We start from the raw sequence: 15,140 nt of genomic DNA on the forward strand, positions 1-15,140 counted from the left end.
GTCTGTAGAGGACTTATTTTAATGGGGATGGGCCATGAACAGTAACCGTATTGTGATTAGGAATGTTCAGACATTATTGCTTATAAATTTTTCTTCTTAAGAGGTGGGGCAATATCAACACACTTCATTTAGAAAACACATTTTAAAAACCATCTTAAACATCCCTTCTTTCTATTCTGAAAGACTTCTCTTCCTGTGTTTGAGCTTCATTTATATACACACAATATATACTGTATGTATATGCATACACACACACACACTATGGCTGTGTCTATGCAAGACACTGTGCAGTAACTTGTTATTACTACGCAATAGCATCACAGGGCGCAAACAGTGATGCAACACTACTGCACAGTAAATGTCACCAGGCAACCATGACGTGACGCAACTGTGCAGTAACACCAGTTACTGGGCAGTCATTTAATACTTGGTTATGCAAATACTAAATGACTGTGCAGTAATAGCTGCGCAGTCAGCGTCTCATGATGCTGCGCCCTATACGTATGTAATTACAATACAAAAATAGGTAGGCCTGTTAATTACCAGGAAACTAAAGCCTTATTATTTACTGTTAGTATTTTTCCTGGTTGCTGAGATGTAGCTCTGAATTTTCACTTTAAACAGCTTTTCCTAGAACAAAGTTTCAAACCGTCCTATTCCAATTCAGCTAAACAGCACTAGGGGCTAATGCTACCACTTTAAGAGACAGCTATATCAGCTGACACTTAACTCCACCCATTCATGAAAGTCGAGCAATGGGGAAAAAAAAAAAAGATCCTGCTTAGAAAGCAAGAGGGATGCACAAGCCCAGAAGAATCTAATTTAGCACTGAAACTGTAAGCAATATAACTTGGACTTTGCTATTTTCTAACAGAGGCTGGTTTTAGCACTTAAAAAGTAAACTGGAAGCGGGGAGTGTGGGGGAAAGAGCTAGGACAGATCATTCTGTATTGTACTAAGGTAACGTTTGCTTACTCTGTTACTTGAAATAAGGAAGAGGAACAAGCTATCTTCTTTTTCTTGCTGCTAAAAAAAGACTTGTGCTGCTGCATTAAATAGAACTGAAATCCAGAAAGGAGTCTGCCAGATTGGGACCATGTGGGAAAAGTTTGAATCCTTCAGGTGATACTTTAATATGCCTTCACGTGATCATGCCCTGAGCCCTCTGGCTAGTAGGAGGGGAACTCTTGTCTGGGGTTTTTTCCCCTGCATTTTTGTGGCGGGATGGTTCTGCTTTTTCTTTCTTTGGAAATCATTGCTAGGGACCAACTCCCTAGCCATGGCAGACAAGAGGCTTAAGTCGCAGCTGTGCTGTAGTTACCTCTAACTGTTCCCCTGTGACTGTTACCCCTGTGCTGTTTACCACTGAATGTGTTTTGAGCCAGTAGGAACATTTTTAATGTGCCTAACTCTGGTAAGAAGAGGGATGGGGATCTCATAATTATTTGTAAAAGTGGATTTACTTCTGGTAATCACATCTCATCCTAAGTAAGTACGTATTATCCGAGTCACATACATACTGGACTGCCAAAGTGGTTGGGGAAACGGTGAAAACTGAGCTTTTTGGTCATGGGAAAGGTATCACAAGAATCAAACCAAATTAGGATGATGTGGAAACACTGGGAACTGTTCCTGATTGCCAAACATTTAGGAACAGTCTTTTTGTTCCTACATTTTATCTTCCATTTTTATTTTGTTTGCTGTGTTTTCTGTTCTGCACTGTTCATGTGTAACCAGGACAAGCTGCATGCCAAATTTAGGTCTTCTGCCTCTAGATAAAGCAACCTGTGACCCACAAAATGTATTATAAACAATAGGCTATTTTGACAGCCTGAGGTAATGGACTTTTTAATCACTTACCCAACTATTAATAAAATACTTAAAAGCATTTTAATTACAAAAGCAGACATCAGCGCTTAAGTAAAACAGTACGTTTGAACACGGTGAAGGAATCATGGGTTAATAGTTTTGGAACAATGTTTAGTCTTCTGTATGTTATCTGATAATATGTCCTGAAGGAGAAAGTGCTTGTGTGATGCATTTAACAAAAATGGCCTAAGTAGGCAACATTCCTAACAGTAAATCATAACAGAGAGGTATAAGAGTGTTAAATAAACTTTTGTCCATTATGAAATCTCATTCCTGGGGAAAAATCAACTTGCCTGTCTGTGTTGGGTACAGCCACTAGTGTCTGCTCCCTCAAAGGTTATTGTTAATTCCATTTCTAAGTGGCTTGCTTGTGCTTAGTAATTGTTTAAACTATCATTTATGAAGCAATCTATTGTGAAATGTATAGAAAAGTAAGATGTTAAAACTATTGAGCAACATACCTTCTGTAGTGGAAGTCTTTTGCCTCTGTGAAAGTGTCTACTCATTTAGTCACTGGTGATTTATGCTGGTCATCTAATAGTAAGTGCAGATTAGAATTGAGGTCAGAAAATTTTACGTAACAGTTTTTCACTCTGTTTTCTGTTGCTTGTGTGCTTGTATTGGTGATATATTACCTTTTCCAGGCTTCCTAGGACTGTTGGAAGTTGTTTTATTTGAAAAGTTTTAGACAAGTCATTTTGACTGTTTGAGCTCTGAAATGTGAATCCTTCTTCCTCACAGGCTTTTTGTGTGTGACAGCATAAAAAATTAGTGGAGTCTGAAAGTGGGTCTGGGCATAATTCAGTTCCAGATTATGACATGCTGAGACCTTAAACTATGTCCAGTTTAAGAGGCCCCATACGATAAAAATAAGCCACGAAATCCACGAAAATGGATTTTCATTAAATTTTAAGATGCATTATTGTTATTTTAGTACACATTTATGAACTCAATATGAATAACTGTGGAGCCATATCTGTGTATACTAGCCAATTGCCCATCATAAATGATGGATTTCACAGAAGTGTTTACATGGCCGGCCCTGAAGGGTGGCCCTGCCCCTGCCCATTCTGTAGCCCCTCACCGGCAAGCCACAGCCCCTCAACCCTGCTGGTGCCCCTCACTCCCAACCCACAGCCCCTTGGCACTGCCCGTACCCTGCATTCCCAACTCGCAGTCCCCCACCCCTGTGCCCCTCACTCCTGACCTGCAGCCCCTGAGCCCTGCCGGAGGGCCCCAGTTGTGCCTGCCTTACCCAGGCCAAAGTGTGGTGGCTCCAATTACTGTAGGTGGTGGCGGAGTGTGTCTGGCCCTGGCACGGGCTGAGAGAAGAGGAGGAGAGGCTTGTGGTACCCCTGCCCTTGGATAGGGCTGCAGTGCCCTGTGGGCAGCCTGGCCAGGGACCCTCTCTCCTTTCCCCCCCACTCCCCAGGCAGCGGCTGCTCAGCCCCTCGGAGCACAGGCACTGGCACCTATGCTGCCCCCGCTGTTCCCCTGCCCCTTTCCCCCACTGGAGAACAGGCAACCCTCCCCGCTTGCCCTGTCACAGCTGCAGCCCCCGCTCCCCCTGCCTGGACCAAATGTCCAGGATTTTGCTGTGCTCCAGGGGTAGGAGGGAGGAGGCGATCAGAGGCAGCAGGGCGCTCATGCAAATTTTTTTTTTCTGTCTCTGTGGAGGTGGGGTGAGGGGAGCACACACATCGGAGGCTGCAGGACAAGGTGGCACTGGCGGTAGAGCTCCCATTTTAATTCAGCTGGCCCTGCCTGGCCTGCATAGCCAATTGGCGCATACACAATTGGGCAAAAGTATTATGGACGGACAGACAGACAGCCTAAGGCTTTTACTATATGAGAATTTTTGTCATATTAGAATGAAAATGTCCAGTTTTTTTTCTTATTTAGAGACCACTTATATTGCAAGGCCCTAAGGATGTAACTTAAGTAGCTTAAGCCTAAATCTGGCACTGGCATAGTTTTTAGTAGAGAATAAGCTGGTTCAGACAAAACTGTAACACCTGAAATTTCAGGGAATATGTTATAGGGAAAGAGTGTCTGTCATACTGAAAGTTAATGGTTAATTAGGTGCTTGACAGTGTCTTTGAAATCTCCCTGATAAATTGTCTTTCATGTGGTATGGCAGAGCTATCTTTTTCTGCATGCTTGAAAGACCTTCCTTTTTATTCCCATCCTTCTTTCTTTAAGAGTTCCATTTAGTACTAACAATTTTCCATAGTAAAATTCAACCTGAACTTCCCTATTTTAGCTGAAAATACTGGCTCCTCTATACCTATTCTTCCAACTGCAGTGTCATTTTAGCTTTTTTACCAGGCATTCAACAGATGTTTGAACAGAGAAATGCAGTTAGGTTTTTTGTGGGTTTTTTTTTTAAATAACTTGCCTTTTGACTGACTGATATAATATTACATTGACAGCATCATGGTTTGCTTTTAACATCATATATATGTAATATTTCTATATTTTAGCATATTGTATCTTCAGTGTACATCAGCAAAAGTCAATTAGTTATGCATAATTGACTTCTTTGATGTGCGATGAAGATGCAACATTTTAAAATATAGGAGGTCAAATGCAAAAATTCCCTATGCTATTCCTATATTAAAGTTGTTATATAGTTAAACAACCCAATGTTAGTATTAAATGTTGTTCTCTTGGACATATGCCTGTACATACAAGCCCTGATTGTCAGCTGTATCTTCCGAAAACTGAACTCAACAGGAAAAGAGCAACACCATGGCATGTTCTACATTATGGTGGCTTGGAACAATCGCCTTCCTGGTCACCAGCTCAAAAATAGCTGGATTGTGAAGAGTCATCTGTTTCTACTCAGACCATACTTCTTTCTGCATATACATACTCTCAATAAGGGATTGTTTTGGGGGTGAAATAGGGCCCTACTACTGGCCTAAACTTCCTGGGGAACCCTTTATTCCCATAGTATTCCTTATGGGCCTAGGAGGAGGCTTTGTGGGTCTTTCTGGAGAGCATCGCCTTCTCTCTGCATGGTATCCCCAGAAGCACCAAAGAGTTGAAAGTCCAGTTGCAATGTAATAACAGCTTTCCAGCTGCACATAACCAGGTGGGTAGTTTCATGGCCAGTCAGGAATAAACTTGAATTGACTTCACAGTTTTTCCAATTTTGAGATGCGTGTGCAAATTGGAAAAGGATGGGGACAGATGGTTCGAGTGGTTGCAGTTCCTGTTGTCTTTGAAAATGTTTGAGAGTCCAAGTTAAATTCAATAGATAGTTGTGGCTGGGGAAAGAGGAAATGGGGACATCCCTCTTCTATCCAATAGCTCAGAGGTAAAAGAATTGATTTACGATTTGGAAGTTCATTTTTATCTTTTACACCAGGGGATTTGAACCTGTATATCTCACCTGCAAGGAGTATGCCCTAGCCATTGCATTCTAGGGAATTTGGGGCAAGGAGGCAGATCTCAGTCTCTCTTGTTCACTTATTCTTGCTTTATATGGAATGAATATGCATTCACTAGAATAGGGGCTGGAATCCAGGCGTTTCATCTTTTAGGTGAGTGCTCTACCCTTCAGGCCAGAGACCCTTCTCTTTTTCTGATTGTTTATTTTATACCAAGTAAAATAGCCAAAAAGGAGAAATTAAGTGAGATAGATCTCCAGCATCCTGTGGGTTGGGACACCGACTTTTGCATAAGGCAGCATAACCCACCTTCAAAGGAGGAGATGAACTCTACCTATTATGTATTTTCTGTCTCTTATTAATACAGTCTTACTATTTTTTACCAGCCCAGAAGACAAATTCCAAAACCTAGCTCAGTAACTGGAATGAGTTCACCATTGCCCAAGGTTATAATAATTTGCTGTGGTAACAGAGTGGTTTCAGTAAAACACTCATATATTCAGGGCAGTGGTATTCAAATTTTCCTGAAGGCTTGCATTTGCTATTTATCTCAGAGGAAGGATATGAATTTCCTGGCTGTACCAATCTCCAGTAATCTGTTGCAGTCTTGGAAATCAGTGACAGAAATAAAAAGGAGTGAAGCAGTTGCAACCTTTATCTCCCCGCCCCCCCCTCCCCCCCCCCCAACAATACTGTTCGGAGTAACACCATTTTTGCAGATTTTTGCAGTGATGGGGAGAAGAGTAATATTGATACACTTCTTTGTTCTACATTGTGACTTAGTGTCCTGCAGCACAGTACAGAATTTAACAATTTATTATTTGCTCCCCTATAATTAGGCAGGGCAGGATCCAATATTTTAATCAATAAATACTGATAAACATTGATTATAGCTGTATCTCACAGACCTTGAAATGAATAGATAAGGGACTTAAAAAAACCCAAACACCTGGGTTGGGGATGAGGAAATCTGGAGCTGGAGGTACTGCACACGTGCACACATGTGTGCACATGGTGCTCCCTGCAGGCAGGGTTGGGAGAGCCCTGACAGTGGCTCAGTCAGATGCTGAAGAAGCTGGGGCTGTACTGATAGGGTTATGTTGGGATGGAGAGATGGAGGGGCAGGGCTCTTGGCAGCCGAGAACCTGGTGCTGACAGCTGCTTGCGCAGCTCAGGTCCCAGCTGGGGACTGGGCACCAAACTCCTGGTAAGCCTGGGCTAGCCCATGCACGATCAGGGTTCACCAGGAATTTGGCCCCTGGCCTGATCATGCAGGGGCCAGGCTGGGCAGGAGCTCTGGGAACGTGGGGAGAGGCAGCGGTTGCTCATCCCAGGGAAGGAAGTGGCCAGAAACTGGTTTATAGCCATGACCAAACACAAATGCACAGCTGCATACTGCTCCAAAAATGGATGATTGGGTAAAAATCTGAACCCTTGTTGCATGAGGAGTCAGATGAAGACATTTCAATACAGAGCATCTTCTGTAACTTCTGTCTGTGCTGCCTCCCAGCCTTGAACTCTTTTCAGAATGGGAGGGGGGAAAGGGAGTGGAGGGAGTTTGGTTTGCGTTTTTTTCAGTCCCGGCTGGAGGGTGGGGTGAGTGTATTGGAGCCCCCTCCCCCCAGGTGGAGGTGTCTCTAATTAACGCATCCCACCCTCCAGCACTAGCTGGCAAACCCCTAGAACAAGCCCCCTCTCCTTTCTTTCCCTCCTCCCATTCTGAACCAGGGACAGACTGGGAGAGGGGCTGTTGCTAGGGGAAACTGGCTGCAGGCTGGCAGCCAGCCACTAGATTCCCCTCCTGCCTAGAGCTAACAGTGAACTTCTGTTTGATCCAGGGGATCATTGTAACTCAGAATGCTTCCTGCAAAGTGTTTTGAGTTACAGCGATGAGCTGCACATCTGTCTGAACCCATAGTGATCTAAGTGTAATGTCTGCACCTACACTCCAACTTTAAGCACTTTGGTTGTGGAAAACAAGCCACAAGAAGCACATTAGGTGAGCAAATTAGATGCAAAGACAAATAAGAACAGAGGACAGAAAGTACAGCAATTTTTAGGCAATGAAAACGTGCCATTTACATGGCTTGTGAAAACTGTCAAAACAGCTCTGTGAAATTGTAATGTATTTTTACGTTGTCTATTTAATAACCTGCAAAAGTAAAAAAGAATAGAAAAGAAACACCCCCCCAGAAAAATAAGAAAAAAAACAGTATGGCTTTGAGGCTTCATGTGAAGTCAATGAGGTCTTTCCATTGACTTAAGTGAGCACAGTAGCAGGCCCAGGACAGTTAGAAACATAACATTGTATGTCTATATTCTGCATCGATGAAACCAGGTCTTTGTACTTGGTAGGCAAATGTTTGTATTCATATGCAAAATCAGTAGCTGTTGCTAAGCAATTTACTTATATATGCTTCTAGCAGAACTGTAAATATTTTCTTAGGGAGGATACTTCTTGTTTAGAACTATTTAATTCAGGGGACTAATTCTGTATGTGGCAAGAGAAGATTTCAGATTTCATCTGACCCCAGCACTCTTTGCTGCCCAGGGCAAGGGTTTGGACTTAATGATCTATTGAGGTCCCTTCCGACTCTAAAAATCTATGAAGTATGATTCTCTGTAAGAGTAGTAGTTATGGAAGATGGTGGCTTTTGAGTAACTTTTGCTGTATGAATATCTGGAATAATTTGCTTTGATAATGGTTGTAAAACACCAACCCAACTCGGACTGCATATTTGGGTTTTATGTTCAGTATAGATCACTGTTAAATTATTTAAATGTACCCTTCCCCAGAGCCTTAATGAGATTTGACCTTCCAACTATCAGACCTGAATGAATGTAAAAGTCAAATTTTGAATATTTAACTTTTCTTTTGCACTAATTTGTTGAAACTTTACTAGAACAATCATGGATAACAGAATAGATTAGGACTGTTGTTTAATTTTACAATTATCTTTTGGTTTGAAAACTGAAGTACCATAATCATGAGCCAATAACAGCATTAGTAAAAAAAATGCAACAATATAAATGCAGGTAAGTAATAGCATGTAGCAACAAAGCTGTACAACAGCACTGCTGGTGAGTCCCATTTCAACTTGCATGGCAGTATATTTCTTATTTTTAACAGCTTTATATACACTGCAGCTCATTACGCCCATCATAATTTCAAAGCATCATTAAGTTTGTGAGATGTTAAAGTAAAGGTGCAATGGGATCTGAGCAGGATCCCAGCCATTGTGCTTCCTGCCTTGCCAAATGTATGGCAGGATGGGTGATTATGGGATCTGGCATCAGACCTCATATTGCTGGTGCAGGGGGAGCCTGAACCTGGGCTCCCACTACATCAACAAGTAACAAGCTTGGCTTCCAGATGAGGGAGTACATGGTCCCCTAGTCTGACTCAGAGCTCTGAACAGCTGGCCCAGGGCTCCCAGCAGCAGGAGTGTAGAGTGTGCTCTCCTTGTTGGGAGCCCTGATCAGCTGAGGGGCCTCCCAGCCCCTGGAGCACATGCTAATCTTAAAAGGTTCCCATGTGCTCCAGGGACTGGGCACTGGCCACACGTTCAGATCAAGGCATAATAGAAATGAGCCACAAAATTATGATACACATTTTGTGTCATAACTTTGTGTCTTATTCCTCATTGTATCATGCCATTAATTGATTGAACTTTTGGCCAGTCACTACTTAAGATGGGATTAACCAGTTAATCATGTCTGTCAGGGGCCTTAAACAATAGGGCCATTTATACATGTGCTCTGGGACTGCATTTTAATTAGCGTGGCTCTGATTGATGCTCTAACTAAAGCACCTTCAGCACCATATGTATCAGCATCCTTGTGCTGAAAAATGTCAGCAGGGACACTTTAGCTTTAGTTAAAGTACCCCCACCACCATTTTTCAGTGCAGAGACACTGATACATGTGGAGTCCGCTGGACCACAGTAATTACCATGTTCCAGCAGACTCAATTTAATAGAGTCCAGCAGACTTGATTAAGCAAGTCTGCTCCAATGCGCTGTAATTGCAGTGGGAATTTGCAAGGGAGCAGCCTTGCCGCATGTGTATAGATTCCCTGCGAAGCCAGTTTGAAGCAAATATTGATGGTAATGAAAAGTAGAGTAGAATAGTGACAAAGAAAAAATTAATTCCTGAAATAATTGGGCAGAATATTTTGTATTTCTGCAATCCTTATTCACTCTAAGTAGTACAAATTCCTACAAAGAATCTCACTGAAGTGAGCTACTTGACTTGATGTTGACATTTTCCAAAATGTTACTACTTAAGATTTTTTGTGGATGCCAAATGTTATAAAATTAATTCATTAAGTAGATTTCTCAATACTTCAATGAGTAAAATATGCATTATTTTCAGTTTACAATAATAGATTTAGGCCCAGGAAGTTTAAACAGTTTGTTCAAGGGCACATAGTGAATCCACTGACAAGCCATATATAAAATCCTGAAAGACACAGCTCCCAGCTTCCTTCTCCTTAGAGAACTTTCCTGCTCAAATCCAATGGCGCTATGCAAAATGGCCATTACAGTTTGGTGAATTAGAAGAATGGACTTCCCCAATTTAAATTCACAAAATATCAGGAGTACTTAATATATGGATATCTTTATATTTGTTAGGTTTTCTTTTACCTTAAGAGGCTTCTAAGTTTTCATGTGTTCTGATTTAAAAAAAAATCATTTTAGAATCATTTAAAAATGCAAGTGGAAAAAGAGAGAAGAAAAGCCAATTTTGATGGCAGCAAATCTAACTTTCATAACTGGATAGAAATAGGGCCTAAATTCAGCTTTTTTATCCATCCTCTGTTAAAATCTGTGTGTTGTAAACAGTCCTTATGTAAGTATGTAGATGTATGAATGGGGCATAAAAAGAGGCTTCAGAGACAGATATTAGTGATTAGAGATTGGGAGATAGTTTTCAGCCAGGGTACTTATCTGGGAGCCAGAAAGTAGAAGAGGCAGGTTCAAATCCCTGAGCAGCTATATTCATATTAGGAACTTGCTTCTAGATTTTTCATGTGCCAGGATGTACCATAACTGACTGCTGAGTGACTGTTATGAGATGGGCTTCTGCTTGTTGGAACTGTTCTGTTATACAGGTTTCTCTTGCTTTATACGGGTTCTATTCATGCAAATTTGCTCTTACGTGATAACACTTTTTATACCAAAAATTTGTTATATGCGAGGTAAATTCACTCTTATGCTATTGGTGTGGTGGAAGCCTGCAGTCAGCTGCTTTGTGCAGTGCATTGTAGGAGTGACATGCACCAAAATATAGACTCCTGTGTGGATCTGTGCTCCTTGCTCGTTGTTTGTGACACATGTTTTTGTAGTTGTCATCCCCTTTATGGTAACGTTCACCACCACCCTGTGCTTGTGTGTACTGTCTGCTGTTGGCGAGTATCAAAATTGTCTTGTAAAAGTGGTAGAAATGGGCCTAGGGGTCAGTATAGTCGAGGTCTTGGAACATACCCCTATTTGTTACATTGTAAAGTGGGTTCCCTTTATGTGAATTTGAGTTATGCACCGTTTTCCAGGAACTCATGTACAGCCTAAAATTGAGGGAAACCTGTATATTATATAATATATGTTATATTCTCTGACTCTTTGACAAAATAAAACACACACACACACACACACACACATATACATATACAGATCCAGACAAGCATGCGCACACATGTATATGTATAAATTGTGTGTGTGTATAAAATCAGAAATATTATCCTGATGTTGATACATTTTTTCCCCAACAAGTGTTTTGTCAAAAGTGGTCCATCCTGATGAAAAGGTTTTGTTTTGGCAGATCTTCTGTTCAAAAACAATTGCTATAAAAGGTCTCGACCAGTTTTACTATTGCATGTTGTAATATATGATGTAATTTCCTTCCTAGACCAAGTGACATGACAAACCTTTGTTTCTAAGTATAAGAAGAGCTAGTTTGAACTGGAAAGTGAACTAAGCGTTGATGTCCTATGGAGAGTTGAGAACATTGAACTCAACAGTAGATTGCACACATATGAAATTCTTTCAGTGAATAATTCAGTTGTTCATCTAATCGGCTGAACTTTCCCTGACAGTGACCAACACAGGATGTATCTGAAGAAAGCATAAAAATCCCTAATTGTGTAATCCCTTTGAAAAACTTTGTCAACTGTGTTCCTTAGAAATCCCAGATGGTTATCCAATCCTGCCACAAGTCACTGTGGTTCAATAGCCAGTTCTACTGGTTGTGCTGCATTCCTAAAAAACAATAGGGCTGCCTATAAAATATTGGTCTTTTTTGGGTTGATTTTTTGTTGTTCTCCACAGTATCAGCAGAAACCAGGTCTTGAAAAACCCTCTCATTAGGGTCTAGTAGGAATCATTATTGGTGCATACAGTGTTTTTTTTTATTTTTTTTTTATAGTAACTATTTTATTTAAGAAGGGGAATGCCTGGCCCTCAGTTAGTTTAACTGAGCACCAGTCAATGGTGCTCTGTTCATTTTTATCAACTCAGGAATAAGCTCTGTTGCTTATGCTGAAGTTATGAATATAATCTTTCAAACATAAACTAAGCATGACCTGATTCGGGGATGCTTTCCTAAATCTGCAGAGAAATTGTACAAAAGGGTTTGTTGTGTCTCAAGAGTTTTCACAGCTGTTATTCAGAACACTATAAACAATGATAGTACACAGAAAATTCAAGTCACCTTGTAGCTTCAGCAAGTTGGAGAGACCTGAAAGGACAGCAGAATTTGACACCTGGAAGCTCTTCACTGCTATATGGATTCAAGTAGAAGTTGTGGGAGCTAAAGGAGAACAGAGATATTTACTCCTGATTAGAGGAAAGCACTTGTGTATATCAAAGCAGTTGGGAAGCATAAGAAAGGGTAAATTACCGAAGTGGAAGACTTCCACCCCTTGCTTTTGTACTATGTAGTGAAAACATGGTAAAACAGGCTTATACTATCACAGATTTGACAAGGAAGAACTGTGTTTGTGTAATGTGTCTGAGCATCTAATTCATTGAATTAAAGAAGGTATTTAGCTAAAAGTTGAATGTATTAAAAAAAGTATTAGTAAAAGGTAGCTTGTATGTGATAACTTCATGACATCCTCATTCCATATACCTATAGCATCACCTGATTCTGAACTAAATATCCATAAAAAAGGGCTGGGTAAAATACAGTACAGGCACAGGGGACAGCCTGGGCTGTGGTGTGTGCAGGTAGTCCTGCCACCCCTAGGCATGCAGCAGGGCTGGGTCACTGTAATAGCTGGACTTTGCTTCCCAACAGCCCTGGTGGCAATAGTTCTGGATCTAACTGCTGCTACTAGTGCTGCTGCCACTGCTGAACCCAGCCCCACTGCCCATCTGCCCTGTAACCACCACTGAGGGCACCAGACAGAGCAGGTTGGCTGGTGGGGTCTCCATGGAGACTCTGTGGGCAGGGTGCACTTAGCTGGGTGGATGGGATGGTACCATATGGGGCAGGGAGTAGCATCTGGCAGAAGATTGTGGCTCTACCCTAGGCCCGAGCCCTGTGCTGTCACCACCCTGTTATCCCTGCCCTGGCCACCCATCCTGCTCCCTGATGCTGATCCTTGTCCACCTATGGCCCCCATTCCATTGTATCTACTCAGCTGAGCATGCCCCGTCTGCCAGGGTCCTGGGCTGGTCTCCATTGAGACCCAGACTACCTGCCTGCCCACCTGTTTGCCTGTCCACTCTGTTTAGAGCCCCAGACTGGTCCAGTAATATACCACTTAGCGAGTTTTGGTAATAGTGGGAGGGTGCTGACCTGGTTCACAACAGCTCACCCAAACTCTCTAAGTGGCTCTCCAGCCAAATAAATGCCTACCCTTCCATAAAATGAGTAAATTCAAATTATAGATGCACACCGAAACACATGTGCACGTGCAGTTAACACACTCCTTTTTCTCATCTTCCCAGAAGTTGGTCTTACATTGTGGGCATGTCTACATCTGACACTACTAGGTCGCTGTAGCAATGTGCTATGGCCACATAGCATCCATGGGCATTTATACATGACCAGCAGCTGTAGTGACATGCTTCCCTGTTATAGCATGCTGCTACGGCAAAGTAGTTGCTAATAACTGTGCGCCACAAGTATAGCATAGTACAGGCTGTTACTGCATCATAATTTAGTACTTCCAAAAGTTACTGTGGAAGTTACATGCCACACCATAGCGACACGTATAGACACATCCTGTAATTATGAATAACCACATGCTGTTTTTCAAAGCTCCTCTCTACCCATTCCAATGACAAACTTTTGTATGGTGAATAGTTCCTCTTGTTTAACCTCTCTGTGTAAATTTAATTAGAAGATAAATCATAATGAGATGCACCAACTTCTTGCTTCGGGCATGACCAGTCATCCCAATAAATGCAATCCATGGCAGAAAAAAGGAGGAAAAAAAAAAAAGTGTTGAAAATTATATTTTCATAGACAAAGAAATCTATGCATTATTTAGATCTGCTGCCTTAGGGTATAAGCTAATTCTTTGCAGAAGTCAGAAAGGAATATTTCCACCCCCCGCCCCGTATTCAGCACTGTGAAGATTCAGTTACTCTGGGTTCTAGAAAACCAGACTTTTTATTAAAAAAGAAACAAAACCACAAAAGAGTGAAACACCCCAGTCACTCTTTGTTCCTAAAACCCATAACAAAAAAAAAAGGTCCCAAACCTGAAGTCACTGAATTATTGAAAACAGTTTCATGTAAGATCACAAGGTATTCTAACCTTTCACCTGCCAGGTTTATATATAAAAAATAGCCCACGTGTGATCTGGGGCATCTGCTATTTACCAAGAACGTTAAACTGATTAAGTATTGATCAATTCCCCTGATGCATCCAGCGCTGTCAACCTTTCTATATAAGGGTATTATAGTAGAGTTCTGTAGAATGTGCTACATAACTGTACATGGACCATATATTTGATTGATGCCTCCGCATTTGCCTTCCTGCTTTCATTGATCTTTTCTCCAAACCTGGCCCTACCTCTTGGCCCTACGCAAAGCCCCCTTAGCAAGTCATACATTAGTTATCTCCCACCTTCTTCTGCTCTTCTCCATTAATCATGCAGAGCCAGCTGGCTTAATGAAGGTTTTTTTTCATTCACTTTTAACTTAAAACTATTAAAAACATCAAGTGCTTCAGAAACAGCAACTGTGACTATCTTGAGAGTCTTCCTTTTTGCTGGAAGTATGTATAATCTTTTATTTGACCTCTCCCTAAATGCCCTTAACGTTTCCAGAATACCAGTACTTTTTTTAAATTGTTCCATCCTTCTACTCGAAGTACTATCTCAGGTATTCCTAGTACCAAGTGGTGCTCAGTAAACACTTAGAGGCAAGGAGTTTAACTGTTATCTGCCAAAAAAGATTAGGGGTGTTTTCAGCAGCCATACTTTCCAGCCTAGGGCACTAACTGAAATATAATTTTCAATCAGACAATTTCTTTTACTTTGTCTCCCTTACTCTATCATCTGCCCTCACACATTTCATTCCATATCACCCCCAAAGAAATGTGACACAAGCAGCAAAGTTATCCTTTTTCACTTTAAAGTCTTCCCAGCTATTATTCCTCATCTGTCTGCAAGGCACCAGTTGTTATAATTAAGGAGAGAGCAGAGGAGAAATAAATATAAATATTTATTATAGAAATAAATAATAGTAATGTAAATCTTACATTTTTGCAGTTGAGATCAGCACTCCATTGTGGTAGGCTTAAAAAACATATAGTCTGTCTCTGTTGAAGAAATAATAAAAAAAGACATTCTTATCACTGTTATATAATCACATTATTAATGTATAACAAAATCAAATCTTAGTGTTAGATTTGTTAAAAGTA

At 41.2% G+C, this 15,140-nt stretch overlaps 1 protein-coding gene across 1 annotated transcript in view; it reads left to right on the top strand.

The window, feature by feature from the left end:
* Positions 1 to 731: 731 nt before the first annotated feature.
* PLA2G4A (phospholipase A2 group IVA) overlaps positions 732 to 15,140 on the top strand; it is a 125,811-nt gene continuing 111,402 nt past the window's right edge. Inside the window, exon 1 of the mRNA XM_006258681.4 lies at positions 732 to 836. The gene's annotated coding sequence lies outside the window, so the exon portion shown is untranslated. The remainder of the gene's footprint in view (positions 837 to 15,140) is intronic.

Source organism: Alligator mississippiensis, chromosome 5, assembly GCF_030867095.1.
Source record: "Alligator mississippiensis isolate rAllMis1 chromosome 5, rAllMis1, whole genome shotgun sequence".
Classification (NCBI taxonomy): Eukaryota; Metazoa; Chordata; order Crocodylia; family Alligatoridae; genus Alligator; species Alligator mississippiensis.